The sequence below is a fragment of the Schistocerca piceifrons genome, chromosome 8 (assembly GCF_021461385.2).
Source record: "Schistocerca piceifrons isolate TAMUIC-IGC-003096 chromosome 8, iqSchPice1.1, whole genome shotgun sequence".
NCBI classification, from domain to species: domain Eukaryota; kingdom Metazoa; phylum Arthropoda; class Insecta; order Orthoptera; family Acrididae; genus Schistocerca; species Schistocerca piceifrons.
In genome coordinates, this window is record NC_060145.1 from 476973799 (window position 1) to 476995079 (window position 21281).

At 39.2% G+C, this 21281-nt stretch overlaps 1 protein-coding gene across 1 annotated transcript in view; it reads left to right on the forward strand.

The window, feature by feature from the left end:
* Window positions 1–21281, forward strand: part of LOC124711386 (protein son of sevenless) — a 252363-nt gene that overhangs the window by 192186 nt on the left and 38896 nt on the right. The gene's annotated exons all lie outside the window — the stretch shown is intronic.

Sequence of the window (21281 nt, forward strand, 5' to 3'; positions counted from 1 at the left end):
AGTGAATCGTGTCTACAAATATGTGTGAAATATATGTGAAATATATTTGAAATATATTTGACATGTGTGTACGTGAGCAAAGACGTTGGTCAAGCGCTCCTGGAATGATTTCAACCAAATTTGGTACACGTAATGATTGTAATATAGAAAGAAATACTGTGGGTGTAAAATCCACAAACCTGTTATTGTGTTGGATTTTATAACATGGTGAGAGAAAAGGGGGAAGGAGATGATGGACATTTGGAGGGAGCGGGGAGCAGATGTACAGAGGGAGGGGGATGGGGAAGTTGACAGAGACCGGGGAGAGGGCGAAATGGACAGAGAAAGGAGAGAGGAAGAGAGGGACGGTGAGAGGGGGAGGAGGAGATGACTAATAGAAGATTGGAATAAGTGCATACCTGGCAATACTGGGTACTCAGCTAGTAATATAGTAACGTATTGATAACTTTTGAGATCAAAAGAGAATACCAAGCAGTATTGTATAACTGAAACTGATAGTTTCACGCAATTTGCTGTATGAAATATGTGAAGACAAATGAAAGTCATGTTTAATCAGTTTTATGTTGTAGAATCCCTTTCATTTTGTAGCAAGATAAAGATGTAAATCACGTCTTTTCTGTGCATTTTTCTTATGAGGTCCTGTAACATAGATCGCTTATGGCAGATTCACAGAAAAATTTTCAGACTGTGGAAATGTAATATCAAACATTTAATAAACTAAAACTTTCACAAAGGAACATTCTGATGATAAAGTATGAAGAATGATAAAAATGTAGAGATGTGTGGTTTCTGGTTTAATTTAAATTGATAGTGGAAATTAGGAACGGCCAAGAATTGCACTACACAAAGGATGATAAAAATGTAGAGATGTGTGGTTTCTGGTTTAATTTAAATTGATAGTGGAAATTAGGAACGGCCAAGAATTGCACTACACAAAGGAAGCGGCTACTCGGGTAGCAGAGTACTTGTGGCGTGCACATGGGTTTTTTTTAGGCTAGGCAGTAGTGCGAGGTGTCCTGATGAACACTCACCAGTCGACGTGCAGGCAGGAAAATCAGGACGTGCTCAGTGTAAAGACACTTCAGCTATCAAGATATTAGCAGTAAATTTCCAGAGTGTTCGGATTAAAGTTCCTGAATTTACTGCCCTCCAGGAAGCGTGTGGCACACAAATTATTCTTGTGACTGAGACCTGGCTGAACCCTGAGATAGGAAGTTCTGAAATATTTAGTGAGGGTTGGAACGTGCATCGGAAAGGCAGATTAGACACCGTAGGAGGTGGTGTCTTCATTGCAGTTGACAAAATATTGTGTCTACTGAGGTCGAAGTAGAGTGTGATAGTGAAGTTATCTGGACATGTTTAACAGGGCTAGGGGAAATAAAGTTAATTGTGGGGTGTTACTACCGGCCACCAGGTTCCACCGTGACAGTTCTAGAGTCATTCAAAGGAAGTCTACATTCTGTGTCGCAGAAGTACCCGGATCATGCTATATTAGTCGGAGGCGACTTCAACCTACCGAGTATAGACTGGGATGTCTATAGATTAATTACAGGTGGTACAGACAAGCCATCGTGTGAATTACTTTTGAACACATTATCCGAAAACTGTCTTGAGCAGCTAAGTCGACAGCCAACGCGTAATGGAAATATTTTAGATCTGGTAGCCACGAACAAACCAGACCTTATCGATGGTGTCACTGTTGAGACAGGGATTAGTGATCATGATGTTGTCATTACAACTATGGTTATGAAAGTTATAAAGTCAGTCAAGAAGGCTAGGAGAGTATTCTTACTAGAAAGAGCAGATAAGCAGTTGGTAGCATCCCATTTAGAAAATGAATCGACTTCATTTACTTCCGGTACGATGGACGTGGAAGAATTATGGGCAAATTTTAAACACATTGTAAATCGTGCATTGGACAAGTATGTGCCGAAAAAGTGGGTTATGGACGGAAAAGACCCACCATGGTTTAACAGCGCAATTCGGAGAATGCTCAGGAAGCAAAGGCAGTTGCGGTACAAGAAAGATCGGGAGAATGAGGACAGGCAAAAGTTAGTAGAGATTCATGCTGCTGTAAAAAGAGCAATGTGCGAAGCATTCAACCACTACCACCGTCATACCTTAGCAAAAGATCTTGCTGAAAACCCAAGGAATTCTGGTATTACATAATATCGGTAAGTGGGTCGAAGGCTTCCATCCAGTCACTCACTGATCAGTCTGGCCTGGCAATGGAAGACAGCAAAACGAAAGCTGAAATTTTAAATTTAGCATTTGAGAAATCTTTTACACAAGAAGATCGCACAGACATACCGCAGTTTGAGTCTCGTACAGATTCCCGTATGGAGGACGTAATGATAGACATCCTTGGTGTTGTGAAGCAGCTGAATGGGTTGAAAATAAATAAATCGCCAGGTCCTGATGGGATTCCAATTCGGTTTTACAGAGAGTAATCTACTGCATTGGCTCCTTACTTAGCTTGAATTTATTGCGAATCTCTTGCCCAACGTAAAGTCCCGAGCGACTGGAAAAAAGCGCAGGTGACGCCTGTATATAAGAAGGGTAGAAGGACGTATCCTCCGGTTTGTTGCAGTATTCTCGAACATATTCTCAGTTCGAATATAAGTTGCTGTCCATGCATCAGCACGGCTTTAGAAAGCATCGCTCCTGCGAAACGCAACTCGCCCTTTGTTCACATGATACCTTGCGAACCATGGGTGAAGGGTATCAGATGGATGCCATATTCCTTGACTTCCGGAAAGCGTTTGACTCGGTGCCCCACTGCAGACTCCTAACTAAGGTACGAGCATAAGGGATTGGTTCCCAAGTATGTGAGTGGCTCGAAGACTTCTTAAGTAATAGAACCCAGTACATTGTCCTCAATGATGAGTGTTCATCAGAGGTGAGGTTATCATCTGGAGTGCCCCAGGGAAGTGTGGTAGATCCGCTGTTGTTTTCTATGTACATAAATGATCTTTTGGATAGGGTGGATAGCAATGTGCGGCTGTTTGCTGATGATGCTGTGGTTTACGGGAAGGTGTCGTTGTTGAGTGACTGTAGGACGATGCAAGATGACTTGGACAGGATTTGTGATTGGTGTAAAAAATGGCAGCTAACTCTAAATAAAGATAAATTAATTTTAATGCAGATGCATAGGAAAAAGAATCCTGTAATGTTTGAATACTCCATTAGTAGTGTATCGCTTGACACAGTCACGTCGATTAAATATTTGGGCGTAACATTGCAGAGCGATATGAAGTGGGACAAGCATGTAATGGCAGTTGTGGGGAAGGTGGATGGTCGTCTTCTGTTCATTGGTAGAATTTTGGGAAGATGTGGTTCATCTGTAAGGAGAACGCTTATAAAACACTAATACGACCTATTCTTGAGTACGTGCCGAGCATTTGGGATCCCTATCAGGTCGGATTGAGGGAGGACATAGAAGCAATTCAGAGGCGGGCTGCTAGATTTGTTACTGGTAGGTTTGATCATCACGCTAGTGTTACAGAAATGCTTCAGGAACTCGGGTGGCAGTCTCTAGAGGAAAGGAGGCGTTCTTTTCGTGAATCACTACTGAAGAAGTTTAGAGAACCAGCATTTGAGGCTGACTGCAGTACAGTTTTACTGCCGCCAACTTATATTTCGGAGGAAGACCACAAAGATAAGAGAAGAGAGATTAGGGCATATAGGCAGTCATTTCCCCTCGTTCTGTTTGGGAGCGGAACAGGTACGCTCCGCCATACACCGTATGGTGGATTGCGAAGCATGTATGTGGATGTAGATGTAGATGAATCCTGCGTGTGTACAGTGTACTTCCATGCGTGCAGAGTTCTTCTGTCACCTGCCTGCATATTCCCCCTATCATGTCACACTGTCTGAGCGGGAAGAGGGGGAAATGGTGAAAGCACTGCTGTTAGCTGGCAACACAGTTGTGTGGACAACATTAAACGGCTTGTGTGTGTCTTGGTTTCTCATTTCATAACAACTTAGATCACAAACAAACAAAGTTTCAGTTTTATTTAATTAATTTTGGCTCGTGAAGATATGAAGTTTATATCTGGTACAAGCTGTTGGTATACAGACACCCATGCAGACAATTTTGTAGTTTTTTGTCACTCAGGTATCTGTGTAATTGTGAATTGATTAGTTTTATAATTGAAAAAAGCAATTGATGCACGTAGTTTGATTGAAACATTGTACTGCATTTCTGAGCTCATTGTGGAGATGTGGAAATTCTTCCCAAGAAAAACAACATAGAACTCTCGGAGTATTTAAATGTAGAGGAATTTACTTCCAAACAGGAATGGGATCGCATATCTGTCAGTTTTCAATGCCACAGTGAATTTTTCAAGGCTCATATTTTCGTTAACACCAATGAGCTTAGAGAAATGGTGTTTTTTGTCAGAAGCTGTCCCTTCCACTGTGTAATTTCCTTTTTAAATGAATCCCCACTAAATCAGAAATAAGTTGTTTCTTCCTTTGCAGTGTTTCTCTGTACACAGTGTGCAGTCAAGTCCACTTTTAATGCAAGGTTTGCAGTCCATTCCAGATGTTATAATTTTTGCTCCCAGTTTCCTTTTTCCTTAAATTCAACAGTAGCAGGCCGTTGAAATATGGCTTCCCGGCTAAGACACAAGTTGAAAATATGGTCACTATTTTTTTTATTTACTTAAATTTGCCATATTTCGTGACAGTACCTTTTCCGTTAGACATTTGCAAGGCGATATTAGTCTTGGCTTCAGTTGTCTAAGTATGATTCCACAGTGCATCTATGTCAGCTGCAGAAATGACGTGGTTCAACGTGTTTCTCTAATTTTGGTGTTTCAAATACAGTTTCTTCAAATGTAGTTTCTTCTTTTTAGTTAATACAAAAATAATAGTAACATAATTCAAAATTATTTATGACGGCGACCTTCACATTGTTCTTCCGTCAACACACACCAAGAGTTAGCTGCCGACTGACTATAGTCAAAGACGACTCCAACGTCAAAGATATTTTACACAATTCACAAGTTTCCACTCGTAATCAGTGTCTTTGCTATTCTTCGATACATTTTCTAATAGTAATCAATATGCTTTTACTCTCAAAAACAGAAGTAAATTAACATATACTAAGACAAATTATAATAAATTCTGACAAATATATAAGAAAACATTTACAATTCGGTATTGACAAATACGGTAAAAAAATAACATCTCCCAGATCCATTACAACTGCTCCCCAGGGCTTTTGTTGTTATGGACACATACAACAAAATCCCGACCACACTCAGTAATGGATCTGTATTAGACAATTAGTACACTAATGATGCCGTCTGATAACCTCTTCCAAATTTGGACTCTTTGAATCTGTGGACTTGTTACTGGCTGTTGTTGCAATGATACTCCCCCATCAATCTCATACACAAAAAAATTCAAGTAAAGAAATTATTTGACATGACAAATATACATGGTATAAAACATACATGAGAAATATTCTAACATACAGATTGAAAATAATAGGAAGGTAAAACTCATTTCCTAGAATAAGATTAATTTTTTTAAAAATATTAATGTTAATTTCATTATGCTTACATATTGTAACAGTAGAAATGATACTGGACATATATAGTGTAGTGTTTTTTTTTTCTTTTGTATATTTTTTTGCTTATGATTTTCTTTTTAAATTTTTTTTTTACTCATGTTTTCTTCTTTTGTATTTTTTTTCTTTTAGTACAGCTAAAGATACATCAGTATTATCTAAATTTTTTGCAATTATTTATGTACACTTTCCTCTCTACTACAATATTACTACAAGTCACATTCTTGTGAAGAGTACTTTTGCTCCCCACAACATCAGTATAAACAACAATAAACTGCTCATATATCATGAGGCTTTATCTAAAATTGGTTTTGAAACTTATACCTTTACACGCATGTCCTCACATGCATGCCTTCACCCACAGGGAAGACTTAGCTTCCAAAAATTAGAAAAATTCAGAAATGCTGACTATGGAGACTTTTTTTTTTGTAAAAAAGTAAAAATAAATCTTTCTCTCATTCTTTGTTACAACAGTGTTTTTTCATCAGTTTCAATTAACATGTGACTTCAAATTATTAATTTATACATGCAAATATACACACTTGGTTGTACAGGCAGTTTTGTTCTAACAAGCGTATTCCAGTGGAGGACTTTTGTTTTAGATGATAATAGGTTATTTAAATTTTGAAATTATGATTTCTGTTCATACAGTTTTAGAGAGACAACATTCCTGAGACCAAATAATTTCTTTGACTTAGGATACACCAAACGATAAGCATTAGAGTGTGGATTTTCTATGACTTCAAAAGGCCCAATATAGATATCAAAGAATTTTTTAATTTCTGAAGTTAACATTTTTGATCTTTCATGAGATTTGACCAGAACAAAATCCCCAATTTTAAAAGTGGTTAATCTTACCCTATTGTTATGTCTTTTATTCCTCTTTTCCCCTTGTTTCCTCATAGTTTCCCTGACAATATCTTCTCTCTCTTGCGTAGTTAAAGGTGTACATTTAGGAAATTCAATAAGTTCTTATATACGGTTTGGATGTCTAATATTAAACATAATCTCATACGGTGAAAATCCTGTGGAACTATGTTGTAGGCTATTCATAATATCTTCAAAATTTCGAATGTGCTCAAACCAGGTTGGATGTTTATGACTGAAATAGGCTCTACAAAGTCTCCCAATTTCCCTCATATATCTTTCTGCAGGATTGGTGGACGGAGAATAAACAGATATAAGTATATGCTTCAATTTTGATCTTTCAATAAACTTTTTCCAAATTTTAGAGGTGAACTGTGAACCATTATCTGATAATATAGCTTTTGGTTTACCCACCTGTGCAAAATAATCTCTTTCAATTTTTATTATAATTTCATGGCTAGTAGCTTTTTTCACTGGATAAAGTTTAATTAATTTTGAAAATACATCTACCATAACAAATATGTAACAGTGACTACCTTTACTCTTTGGTAACATTCCATATAAGTCCACTGCGATAAGATCTAAAGGTTTTTCCGGAATAATGTTTTGCATCTCTCCACCACATCTTTGATTGCTCACTTTAACTCTCTGACATTTGTCACAGGTTGCCAATTCTTTTCTTACCTTCTTTCCAATATTGTAAAAATAAACATTTTCTTGTATCTTTTGAATGCACTTCTGTATCCCACAATGACCAAAACTTTCATGTATGTAAATGATCAGCTTATCAGCATCTGCCTCTGGCCAACACAGTTTCCAATTATCAGAATCTACATCTGTTCTCCGAAATAAAATCCCCTTATGCAATTTGTAAAATTTATCAAGTTTCTCATACCCCTTCTTGCCTAAACATTCTTTGATTAATTTCCAACTCTGATCTAAATTTTGATTTTTTCTAATTTTGTTACACATAGCTCTAATTGTTTTTTCATTTTCCACCCCTTTCAAGTATCTAATTTTAAATTGCTTTTCCTCCTCTTGTTCAAAAATCTCCTTTTCTCCCCCAATTGGTAACCTTGAAAGTGAATCGGCTACTACATTCTCAGAACCTTTTATGTGTTTGATTTCAAAGTTGCAGAAAAATTGCCCATCTGGTCAATCTACTATGGTATAATTTGCACTCTTGTAAGTAACTCAGCTTTGTGATCCGAAAATACTATGGTTTTATGTCCAATAAGGTAAATTCTAAATTTTGTAAAAGCCCAATGAATTGCCAAAAGTTCCTTCTCTGTGACTGTATAATTTTTCTCATGCTTGAGCAACATTCTGCTTGCAAATGCTATGGTACAATGTATCTTAACTCCATTCTCTACCCTTTCTTGAAATAACTCTGCTCCAAGCCCATAATTACTGCTATCAGTGTTCAAACAAAATGGTAAATTAAAATCAGGTCTGTGTAATAAGTGTTGCTTCCTCAACTCTTGCTTAATTTTATCAAACTCTTCCTGACAACTTTTATCCCAAACCCAAACAGTGTTTTTCTTAAGTAACTGACTTAAACATGGTGCATTCAGACTCCGATCACTTATATGTTTTCGGTAATAACCGCATAACCCAAAGAACGACTTTAATTGTTTTTTAGTCTTAGGAATAGGAATTTCTGAAATTGCTTTAATTTTTTCTGGATCTGCCAAAATTCCCTTGTCTGTGACAACATGACCCAAAAATTTTAATTCAGAAACTGCAAATTTACATTTCCCTAATTTCAATGTCATCCCCCCTTTTCTAAGTTTTTCACAAACTGACTTCAAAATCAAAAAATGTTCCTCCCAATTTTGCCCTGTAACCAAAATGTCATCTACATAAATTATCAGTTTAGACGCAAGTTCTTGCCCCAGTACATGATCCAAAGCTCTTATAAATTCGGAAACAGAAGAATTTAACCCAAATGGCACAACACAATATTGGTAACTCTTACCATTGTACAAGAAAGCAGTGTATTTTATAGAATTAACCGAAAGTGGTACCTGATGAAAACCCGAAGTTAGATCCAAACTTGACATATATTTTATATCTGTAAATTTATAGAGTAACTCATCAATATTTTCAGGATGGTCTGTCTGTCTGAACAAAATTTTGTTTAAGTGTCTAGAGTCCAAAACCAATCTTACTCCACCATCTTTTTTCGAAACTACTACTAGAGGATTATTATATGCACTGATACTCCTTTCTATTATATTACATCCTTCCATCTTTTTCAGCTCTTTCTCAACAGCAGGTCTTTTTGATATTGCAATACTGTATGGTTTTATGAAAAATGGTTCATGAGGTTTTACCTGAAGCTCACACTGATAACCCTTTACCCTTCCAGGTATGTCACTGAAAACATCACTGTATTCCCACAGCAGATTTTCTAACTGTTGTTTTTGCTCCCCAGATAAATTTTGTGTTTCTGAAATTTTCAAATTTACTAAATTCCCAAATTCAACTTCATCAGTATCAAATCTATGAGTTTCAATATTCTCCAATCTATTTTCTTTTAGTAAATTGATACTGTCAAAATTTCCATTACTCTGATCACCAAGTGTGTTCACAAAATTTGTCTGAATGTATTCCCTTTCACTAGTTTCTATCAAAAGTTTTATTCCAACCCAATCAAATGCTGTATTTACTTTTACTATCCAATTCATACCCAAAAGAAAATCCTCATTAAATTCCTGAATTACAAAACATCCATGTGTGAACAACTTGCCTTCAATTAAAAATGTCACTAAAGCCTGGCTTTTTACCAATTTACTGCTCTTCCCAGTAGCACCTTTTATCTTTACCCCAACATTTGGCATTTCAACATAATCTTTCCCCACTTTCAGTTTCTTGCTTAACCTTTCAGATATTCCCGAGATCTCACTTCCTGTATCAATTAAACATTTACCAATCCATGACCCAATTTGAACTTTTATGTAAGGACTGCAAAATTGATCACTTTTCTCAGAACCTGTATCCTCATGTAATAAATCACTTTCAATTTCCCCAAACCTATACTTATCAGAATCATATGGTATATCATTACATGTATTATTTGTCACAGTTATAAAATTTGCACAAGATACAAAATTGTCATTAGTACTCTCTATTATCTCAAATAGCCAAGAATTTTCATCCAAATCACATTGTATACTATTCAAGTACTTATCCTTCAGCTTTTCAAAAATAAAATATCTCATCTTTTTCCACCACTCAGGACATACAGTTTCACATACATTAATAAGCATCTTTCTAAAGTTCTTGTCAAAAGAAATAGTTTCACTGTTCAGCCATATATTCATAAGAAATGTGTGTGTATCATTAGTATCTGTAAAAGTTTCACTTAGGTTAGAAGTTATACATGTGTCATCGTTATTTGTGTAGTCAAATTCTTTACCAACAATATCAAAATTCACACTTTCACATACATCCAGCTTGTGAGCTTTATTCATCCTGGTAACTCCCTGGGAATTTCTATAATATTCTCACTATTTAATCCATTTTCAACCATGTGTATACCCAACTCCCTATTTAAACTAATGAAATACCTTTCCTCAACATCATCATCAATACCATTACCATCATTACCAACTTTATCAACAACATCATTATCATTACACATATTCAGGTCATACACATTCAAATTATCTCCCAAAATATTATTTCCCCTTTCTAAAGTTACCAGATCCCTTTCACCAACATTTTCATTCTCACAGCATGCATTCTCTCTTTCATACACACACATCTCTGAACTACTACAAATTACATCATCTGACAAAGTGTTGTTCTTTTCTGCCCAAGTGTAAAACTCTGTTAAATTAAATGAACCACAATTACTTTTATCTACTGTATGTTCTTGTGTACTGAAAATGTTATCTTTATCATCGTTATTTTCCTCTTGAAATTTCTTCAATAAGTAACAACTAATGACCTCATGTGATAGCTTAGGTTTGGAACTGTCCTGTTTGGGTTTATGATAGTCACATCCATTGGTCCTTTCATCATGCTCACCTTCTGCCTCAACCTTGCGGACCTTCAAGGGGGCGTCTACTCGTTTATTTCCGGTTCCTGTTTGAACTGCTGATTGTGGTTCTGCCAATGTCTCTGATCAACATTTCTGATCCCATTCCTATGCCAAACATTACCTGATTGTTGGTAGTTTCTATTGTACTGACCTCTATCAAAATTTCTGTGATTTTGATCCCAAAGTGTTCTCTATTTTGTTGATTATTAACGCGAAAATGTTGTTCTTGTTTTGGATAAAAATTATGGTCCTTCTTTTGAAAATTGTTATATCCCCCTGAATTTTGACTGACACCATGATAATTGTTTTGTTCCCTTTTTTGAAAGTTATTTCCCCAATTTTGACCATTACCTTTCTGAGTAAACCCACTGTGTGTTCTTGTTGTTACCCTATCCAACTTTTCAATATATTTGAGAAACTGCTCTACATTACTATCAGGACAATGAACCAAACTCAACTGCATTGCTGATGGCAATCTTCTCTTTAAGGTATCAATTTTGATCAAGTCATCCAAAGGTTTTGTTAAATGAATAAGTTTTTGAAGTTCACTTTTGCAAAATTGTTTCATGCTCCCATCTGATTCTCTATAGTTTCGCCCATTCAAAAATTCACTTTTGATTCTAGTTTGTTTAAGATAATCCCAAAATTTTTCCAGAAATTTTGATTCAAATTCTGAAAAGGTCATCCCCAAAGTTACAATCTGGTTTGCCCAAGTCAAAGCTTCCCCTTCCAAGAATTTTTTCAGAAATTTAATTTTTATTTCATCTGGTGAGTGAGGTAAAAAACAATCCTTACAATACTGCATAAAATCAATGGGATGTAAGGGTCCATCTACCGAAAAGTGCTTCACTGGAATATTAGATACAAGATTACATGTGTTGACATTGTAATTTTTGCTTTGAAATTCAATGTCAAAACTTTCAATTTTTTCGCTAAGTTCTTTGACAGATTTTTTGTTTTCTAAATCATTGCATTCTACTTTTTCTTCTAGAGTAACCAAACGATTGTCAGTTTTTTGTTCTACATTTTTTACTAAAACATTTGTATTCTCATCCAAATTTTTAATTTCCCCTTTTATCTCATTAAAATCAATTAAATTTCTTTCCCTATCTACCAGTAACTCATTTTTTACAGTATTAATTTCACCGCTCAATTTAGCATCAATTTCATTAACTTTTGCTTCCACAGATTCAATTTTTTCCTCAACACTGCCAACTCTGTTCGAAAGCTCACCCACTTGGGTATTGACTGATTGGACTTGCAACAAAATGTTATCAATTTTTTCATCCCAGTAAGTCTTATTGTCGTCAACTGATTGTTTAATTTCTTTCGTGAAATTTATAAGAAAACTTTTTAAATCAAATTGATCGGTTCTTTCTGTTTCATTTGACCTGTCCTGATTTTCGAAGTCTATTAAATTACTACTTTCTACTTTAGGCACAATACTCTCGAAAATCTCATAAGTCATTGTGAAGAACAAAAATTTATACACAAAAATACAAAACAAGATAAAAATATTGTTTTAACAAAATACGAGGGTTTCGTGACTTATCTGGAACACTCTTCTACTGCTGCAAAACCACGTTTTCAATCCATGTGATTGTTGACCAAAATTCTTGAAGTATTTTCTTCTGTCGAAAATTATATTTTTTGCCGAAACATTTCTTCTCCAAAACTTTTACTTCCCGATGAACACACACTGTAACACACATTCTGAAGAAACTGGTATTAACACACAAAAATTTTCTTCCTCGTAGCACTGTTGAAGATCTCGTGAACACAATATCCCGGCTACAGTCCCCAGTTGAAATATGGTATCCCGGCTGAGCCCCCAGTTGAAATATGGCTTCCCAGCTAAGACACAAGTTGAAAATATGGTCACTATTTTTTTTATTTACATAAATTTTCCATATTTCGTGACAGTGCCTTTTCTGTTAGACGTTTGCAAGGCGATATTAGTCTTGGCTTCAGTTGTCTAAGTATGATTCCACAGTGCATCTATGTCAGCTGCAGAAATGACGTGGTTCAACGTGTTTCTCTAATTTTGGTGTTTCAAATGCAGTTTCTTCAAATGTAGTTTCTTCTTTTTAGTTAATACAAACATAATAGTAACATAATTCAAAATTATTTATGACGGCGACCTTCACATTGTTCTTCCGTCAACACACACCAAGAGTTAGCTGCCGACTGACTATAGTCAAAGACGACTCCAACGTCAAAGATATTTTACACAATTCACAAGTTTCCACTCGTAATCAGTGTCTTTGCTATTCTTCGATACATTTTCTAATAGTAATCAATATGCTTTTACTCTCAAAAACAGAAGTAAATTAACATATACTAAGACAAATTGTAATAAATTCTGACAAAAATATAAGAAAACATTTACAATTCGGTATCGACAAATACGGTAAAAAAATATCTCCCAGATCCATTACACCGTACATTGAAAAATTGTTTCAGACATGCGCCTTGTCTTTCCAAACATTCTTTGCAGTAATAGGTAATGTCTTCAAATTCTTCGTTCAGTTCCATCAAAATCTGGTGCAGCTGACAGTGTAATAATGCATGTGGCTTCAGAAAATTTGCTGTTTGTACCACCAGTTTAATTATATGCTCTGTGGCTGCTAGTTTAGTACAATGTGCTCCTCAATGTACGGAACAATGAATCTGTAAAAATCATCTGTTGATCTTAATTTTTTGCACTTTCATTGTCAGCTAAATCTTTTAAGTTCACTTTGCGCAATCTTGTAATGCTGTTCCATAGCAGATTTGTGGTACTCGGTTATGCAACTGTGTAATAGATATCAGGAATTCTCGTTCTTCTCTACTGTGATTACAAACAATGGAAACTCAGGGTTGGGATAGCAACACTATAAGGAATAGAATAGATTGCTACTCACTGTAAAGATGACCCATTGAGTTGCAGACAGGCACAATGAAACTACTTACACGTGCTGCTATTGGCTGAAGCCTTACTCAGCAAAGAAAACACATTTCATTCACACAAGCGAGCACACCTCACACACACTTGGCGGCCACCACCACTGGTAGTTTCACATTCTCAAATACTGTGTTCTCTACCATCTAGTAGCAGATTACCACAATGTGACCTTTTTTCTCCTACAATTAAGACACAGTCCAATGCTGTGGACACCATGAAATATTGTGTTGGGAGTAATGAGATGCACATGATGGCAACAGGTAACGGTGGCTGGAATGCTGTTTACGTGATGTGTGGAAGCCACCAGATTGGCTGGCTCGCACCTCTGATATGTCGTCTTCTGCAGACACAGTGACAGTCAGGCTATCCTGCACTGTCGTGACATGATACTGTGTTTCCAGTGCCGACCAGTGGCATGTGAGACCTCATACAACTGGGCACTGGACAACATCTCGTCGAGGGAAGGCTTTGTATAGTTGGAGAGCCCGTTTCCAGACTTCCTTATGTGGAATGGAGCGGATTATAACATCACGAACTGTGACATCTGCATAAGACTCTTTTGACTAGGATGTGACAAATTGCACTTGTGACTAAGGCCAAAAGAGAGAGATCCCAAGCATGATAATACTGATGGGGCTGTTTCTTGCATTGGTAGAACTAAACACTAGCGGTCACGGCATTCGTATGGCAGTGATAGTAGGAAGACAGCAGTGAGCATAAACTTTCAAAGGCAACAGAGACGATTCCTGCAATGGTGCGAGATGCTGCAACATCTGATACGAGGTGGGAGAAATCCCTTACAAAAACAGTGCACAGCATATTTTTGCATCTGTAATGTTGAAAGTATGGAAATGTTGCCGTATACAGTTTTCATACACTTCCCAATATTCTGCCACATTTGAAACTGTGGGAACAGAGGAGAAAGCATAGCCAAAGACGAAGATGGAGAAAGCAACGCTGGCACAGACTGTTACATGACGATAAGAAATTCCATCAGTTGTCACAGCAATGTTTGAAGCAGAGCTTCCATGTCACAACAAGAAAAATGCCACAATGAAAGGCGTAAAGCAATCGCACAGCAAAACACTTGAAAAATCACCCTACTCATCACCAGTATGTTCCGACTACAAGAAAACACACACAATAACACACACACAACACTTTATTACTTCAAGAATACTGGTACAGGAAAACACTTGCAATGGAGTGGCTGCACTACTTTGGATAAGCAGCTGCAGCAGCAAGTCGTATACTCCTAGCTCACTCATTTGTTACATAGTTTAATTCTTAATTTCTTTGCGTGTTTTTGGTACTTGCATTGTTTAATTCATAAATTTCGAGCGTATTATAGTATTTGAGAGTTGTAGCATCGCGTTTTAGTACCTGAATAGTGTAAATTCGCGTAGTCGTTTGTCTACTGTTTTGTTTTGAACGGCCAGTGTCGGTTGGTCGCAGTTAGTGTGCTCCCTGCCGCCGTTGGATAAGCAGCTGAGCAGCAAGTCGTATACTCCTAGCTCACTCATTTGTTACATAGTTTAACTCTTAATTTCTTTGCGTGTTTTTGGTTCTTGCATTGTTTAATTCATAAATTTCGGGCGTATTATAGTATTTGAGAGTGTAGCATCGTGTTTTAGTACCTGAATAGTGTAATTTCGCTTAGTCTCCTTCCGCCGCCGAGCAGTGTCAGCAGTGCGCAAGTAGCAGCATTACTGCATTTACTAGGCAATCTTGTATTTTAATAACCGTTTAAATTTTGTCGATTTGTTTGCGCTCTCTGTAGATTAGTTCAGACGTTCTTAGCAAAACAGTTTTTAGCATGGATAGGGACTGCAACTGCTGTGTTCGGATGCAGGCTGAGTTGGCATCCCTTCGCTCCCAGCTTCAGGCAGTGTTGGCTTCGGTCACACAGCTTGAGGCTGTTGCCAATGGGCATCACTGTGGGGGTCGGGATGGGGGTTTGTCGGGGACGGCCAGCTCGTCCCACGCATCCCCTGATCGGACTACGACTGTGGTTGCTCGGGATACTGCCCGCATTGAGGCTGATCCCTCACCTGTGGTAGAGTGGGAGGTCGTTTCAAGGTGTGGCAGGGGGCGAAAGACATTCCGGAGGGCTGAACGGAAAGCCTCTCCAGTTTGTCTGACGAACCGGTTTCAGGCTCTGTCTCAGGCTGATACTGATCTTCGGCCTGACATGGCTGCTTGTCCTGTTCCAGAGGTTGCCCCTCAGTCTGCAAGATCCGGGCAGTCGCAGAGGGTGGGCTTACTGGTAGTTGGGAGCTCCAACGTCAGGCGCGTAATGGGGCCCCTTAGGGAAATGGCAGCAAGAGAGGGGAAGAAAACCAATGTGCACTCCGTGTGCATACCGGGGGGAGTCATTCCAGATGTGGAAAGGGTCCTTCCGGATGCCATGAAGAGTACAGGGTGCACCCATCTGCAGGTGGTCGCTCATGTCGGCACCAATGATGTGTGTCGCTATGGATCGGAGGAAATCCTCTCTGGCTTCCGGCGGCTATCTGATTTGGTGAAGACTGCCAGTCTCGCTAGCGGGATGAAAGCAGAGCTCACCATCTGCAGCATCGTCGACAGGACTGACTGCGGACCTTTGGTACAGAGCCGAGTGGAGGGTCTGAATCAGAGGCTGAGACGGTTCTGTGACCGTGTGGGCTGCAGATTCCTCGACTTGCGCCATAGGGTGGTGGGGTTTCGGGTTCCGCTGGATAGGTCAGGAGTCCACTACACACAACAAGCGGCTACACGGGTAGCAGGGGTTGTGTGGCGTGGGCTGGGCGGTTTTTTAGGTTAGATGGCCTTGGGCAAGTACAGAAAGGGCAACAGCCTCAACGGGTGCGGGGCAAAGTCAGGACATGCGGGGACCAAGCAGCAATCGGTATTGTAATTGTCAACTGTCGAAGCTGCGTTGGTAAAGTACCGGAACTTCAAGCGCTGATAGAAAGCACCGAAGCTGAAATCGTTATAGGTACAGAAAGCTGGCTTAAGCCAGAGATAAATTCTGCCGAAATTTTTACAAAGGTACACACGGTGTTTAGAAAGGATAGATTGCATGCAACCGGTGGTGGAGTGTTCATCGCAGTTAGTAGTAGTTTATCCTGTAGTGAAGTAGAAGTGGATAGTTCCTGTGAATTATTATGGGTGGAGGTTACACTAAACAACCGAACTAGGTTAATAATTGGCTCCTTTTACCGACCTCCCGACTCAGCAGCATTAGTGGCAGAACAACTGAGAGAAAATTTGGAATACATTTCACATAAATTTTCTCAGCATGTTATAGTCTTAGGTGGAGATTTCAATTTACCAGATATAGACTGGGACACTCAGATGTTTAGGACGGGTGGTAGGGACAGAGCATCGAGTGACCTTATACTGAGTGCACTATCCGAAAATTACCTCGAGCAATTAAACAGAGAACCGACTCGTGGAGATAACATCTTGGACCTACTGATAACAAACAGACCCGAACTTTTCGAATCTGTATGTACAGAACAGGGAATCAGTGATCATAAGGCCGTTGCAGCATCCCTGAATATGGAAGTTAATAGGAATATAAAAAAAGGGAGGAAGGTTTATCTGTTTAGCAAGAGTAATAGAAGGCAGATTTCAGACTACCTAACAGATCAAAACGAAAATTTCTGTTCCGACACTGACAATGTTGAGTGTTTATGGAAAAAGTTCAAGGCAATCGTAAAATGCGTTTTAGACAGGTACGTGCCGAGTAAAACTGTGAGGGACGGGAAAAACCCACCGTGGTACAACAACAAAGTTAGGAAACTACTGCGAAAGCAAAGAGAGCTCCACTCCAAGTTTAAACGCAGCCAAAACCTCTCAGACAAACTGAAGCTAAACGATGTCAAAGTTAGCGTAAGGAGGGCTATGCGTGAAGCGTTCATTGAATTCGAAAGTAAAATTCTATGTACCGACTTGACAGAAAATCCTAGGAAGTTCTGGTCTTACGTTAAATCAGTAAGTGGCTCGAAACAGCATATCCAGACACTACGGGATGATGATGGCATTGAAACAGAGGATGACACGCGTAAAGCTGAAATACTAAACACCTTTTTCCAAAGCTGTTTCACAGAGGAAGACCGCACTGCAGTTCCTTCTCTAAATCCTCGCACAAACGAAAAAATGGCTGACATCGAAATAAGTGTCCAAGGAATAGAAAAGCAACTGGAATCACTCAATAGAGGAAAGTCCACTGGACCTGACGGGATACCAATTCGATTCTACACAGAGTACGCGAAAGAACTTGCCCCCCTTCTAACAGCCGTGTACCGCAAGTCTCTAGAGGAACGGAGGGTTCCAAATGATTGGAAAAGAGCACAGATAGTCCCAGTCTTCAAGAAGGGTCGTCGAGCAGATGCGCAAAACTATAGACCTATATCTCTTACGTCGATCTCTTGTAGAATTTTAGAACATGTGTTTTGCTCGCGTATCATGTCATTTCTGGAAACCCAGAATCTACTATGTAGGAATCAACATGGATTCCGGAAACAGCGATCGTGTGAGACCCAACTCGCCTTATTTGTTCATGAGACCCAGAAAATATTAGATACAGGCTCCCAGGTAGATGCTATTTTTCTTGACTTCCGGAAGGCGTTCGATACAGTTCCGCACTGTCGCCTAATAAACAAAGTAAGAGCCTACGGGATATCAGACCAGCTGTGTGGCTGGATTGAAGAGTTTTTAGCAAACAGAACACAGCATGTTGTTATCAATGGAGAGACGTCTACAGACGTTAAAGTAACCTCTGGCGTGCCACAGGGGAGTGTTATGGGACCATTGCTTTTCACAATATATATAAATGACTTAGTAGATAGTGTCGGAAGTTCCATGCGGCTTTTCGCGGATGATGCTGTAGTATACAGAGAAGTTGCTGCATTAGAAAATTGTAGCGAAATACAGGAAGATCTGCAGCGGATAGGCACTTGGTGCAGGGAGTGGCAACTGACCCTTAACATAGACAAATGTAATATATTGCGAATACATAGAAAGAAGGATCCTTTATTGTATGATTATATGATAGCGGAACAAACACTGGTAGCAGTTACTTCTGTAAAATATCTGGGAGTATGCGTACGGAACGATTTGAAGTGGAATGATCATATAAAACTAATTGTTGGTAAGGCGGGTACCAGGTTGAGGTTCATTGGGAGAGTGCTTAGAAAATGTAGTCCATCAACAAAGGAGGTGGCTTACAAAACACTCGTTCGACCTATACTTGAGTGTTGCTCATCAGTGTGGGATCCGTACCAGGTCGGGTTGACGGAGGAGATAGAGAAGATCCAAAGAAGAGCGGCGCGTTTCGTCACTGGGTTATTTGGTAACCGTGATAGCGTTACGGAGATGTTTAATAAACTCAAGTGGCAGACTCTGCAAGAGAGGCGCTCTGCATCGCGGTGTAGCTTGCTCGCCAGGTTTCGAGAGGGTGCGTTTCTGGATGAGGTATCGAATATATTGCTTCCCCCTACTTATACTTCCCGAGGAGATCACGAATGTAAAATTAGAGAGATTAGAGCGCGCACGGAGGCTTTCAGACAGTCGTTCTTCCCGCGAACCATACGCGACTGGAACAGGAAAGGGAGGTAATGACAGTGGCACTTAAAGTGCCCTCCGCCACACACCGTTGGGTGGCTTGCGGAGTATCGATGTAGATGTAGAATCTCAACATATGAGTGAGAGTGAGGCTTTCCGGACCTGAATCTATAAACCATCAGCCAGCAACATGCACTACTGAGAGGCTGTTTGTGCATCTGAGAGTGGTGGCCTCTGCTGGTGCTAACACCTTGCGACTTTGTACCGTGCAACCAAGCGCTCAGTTTTCGGGTGTGGAATCCTACCTGGGTCAGTACAGATTTGGCCGTGCTACTATAGCATGTAATAGTAGAGCTGTGCATGAAAGTTGTGGAGGCCCAGTCCAAAAATCAATTGAATCTTGTATGTCTTCTCTAAAATGTATAAACTAATCTGGTGATCACTGACAGTGACGCAGAAAGTGCAGCATTTATGACGATGAAAGAAAAAGCTACAAGAAAAATTCCCTATGATAAAGCTAAAAAAGCTTTTAGGAAATGCGGCCTCTAGCATTTGTTACTACTTATATGTTAACTATTAAGAAACCACTCACCAAAAGTAATGCCTCAGTGCACTCATATCAGAATCGAGCACAAGGATATGCTCTTATCAATACTCATGTCAGGAGAAAAATTGCATCTCACCCCGAAACTGTGCTGAAGTCCTCAACAAAAGCATTGGAAGTTGTCCACATAAAAAATTCATAGCAGAGAAAAATTAATCATTGCCTTTCCCCTTGCAACCAACACCTGCAGTAAATAAAGAAAAATGACCGACAAGAAGCTGATCAAAATTACAGAAATTAGCAGTTAAACCGTCAGACTGAGAAACTGTCTCCTTTTCTGATGGTGATTTTGATATTGATGATATTGATGACCTCACGTAGAATGAGACAGCTCGTCTCTGTCTAATGTTCCCCTAATCTCTTTTGTAAAAGTCATTGACACGCTTGTGCTAAGGGATAAGAAGCAACAATTCTTACATGAGGTGCGATCTTACTGGAGTAAGAGCTGAGGGTGGGGTGGCTGTTTTCGTCAGTGACAGATACTACTTGTCTCCATTAGCTCTTAGCATGGGGACATGCACTGAAAGAGCTTGTCAAGGAACTCCCCCTCTCCATTCCTCGTAATGGGAAACTTCAGTACTCAGTGTGTACTGTGAAGTTCAGGTACGCCATGCCCCAGTGGTCAAGTCATCCATTTAGATGACATATGCATTTTGAATTGTGATCAGATGACACAATTTTTTTACAGCTACAGGTTTGTCTTCAGCAATTGCTTTGCTTTCTGGTCTTCAGGAGTCTGTGCTGGGAAGGGGCTACAGATTTGTATTCTAGTGAAAAGTTTCCAGTGTGGGTCTGCCTGACGAATTGGGCAGTAATCGAAAGGAGACCACAAATGTGGGTGTATAAAATGGCAAACTGGATGAGATACAGGCAAAAGGGCATATTCAAACAAAAAGAAAGTTGGTGGACCGTATTACCTTTGTGAGCGCTGAAGAAACCATACTGCCACCGAGCAACCGTATCGGAAGCAGCCTGTCCCTTGTCAGAATGAAGAATGATACTAGGAAAGTAAAGCAAGGCACAAAACTCTTCAAAAATTTAGACTCATGTGATTTTGATGTGATGAAACTTATTTGCATTGCAGTAGAATGAACAATTCTGAAGATGGCTACTGCATAGTTGCGGCCGGTAATTCCGTTTAACAAAAGATATTCAGCCAGGAAAAAAAATAGTACACCCTTTTAGAGGTTACCAATTCACCAAGATTTATTGTTGCAACAGTGTCGACTCTGGCATCCAATTGATTGTGCAGATGGAGAATACTGTCCTGGAATATGTTGTACCGTGCCTGCTCAACCTACGTACGTGGGTTTGTAAGAGTTGTTGGTTGACAAGTCAGTTCTCGTCCCATCATAGTCCACACGTGCTCGTTTGGAGACAAGCATGGAAATCACACTTGCCAGGGAAGTTGCTGCACATCTTGCAGAGCTCATCAAGTTTCACGGGCAGTGTGTGTGTAAGCATTATCCTCTTGGAACAACACATCACCTTCCTGTTGCAAGAATGGCAAAAGAACAAGTGCAGGTACTGAGTGCAAGTTAGCATCTCATCCAGAAACAACAGACCATAAAGACCTTGGGTCGGGCCAGTGTGTCTTGGATGAATGCACTGCTCGCCAAGTCTACGTCTTACACAGAAACGTCCATTACTTGCATGCAAGCAGAATCTCCTTTCATCGCTGAAAACTAAG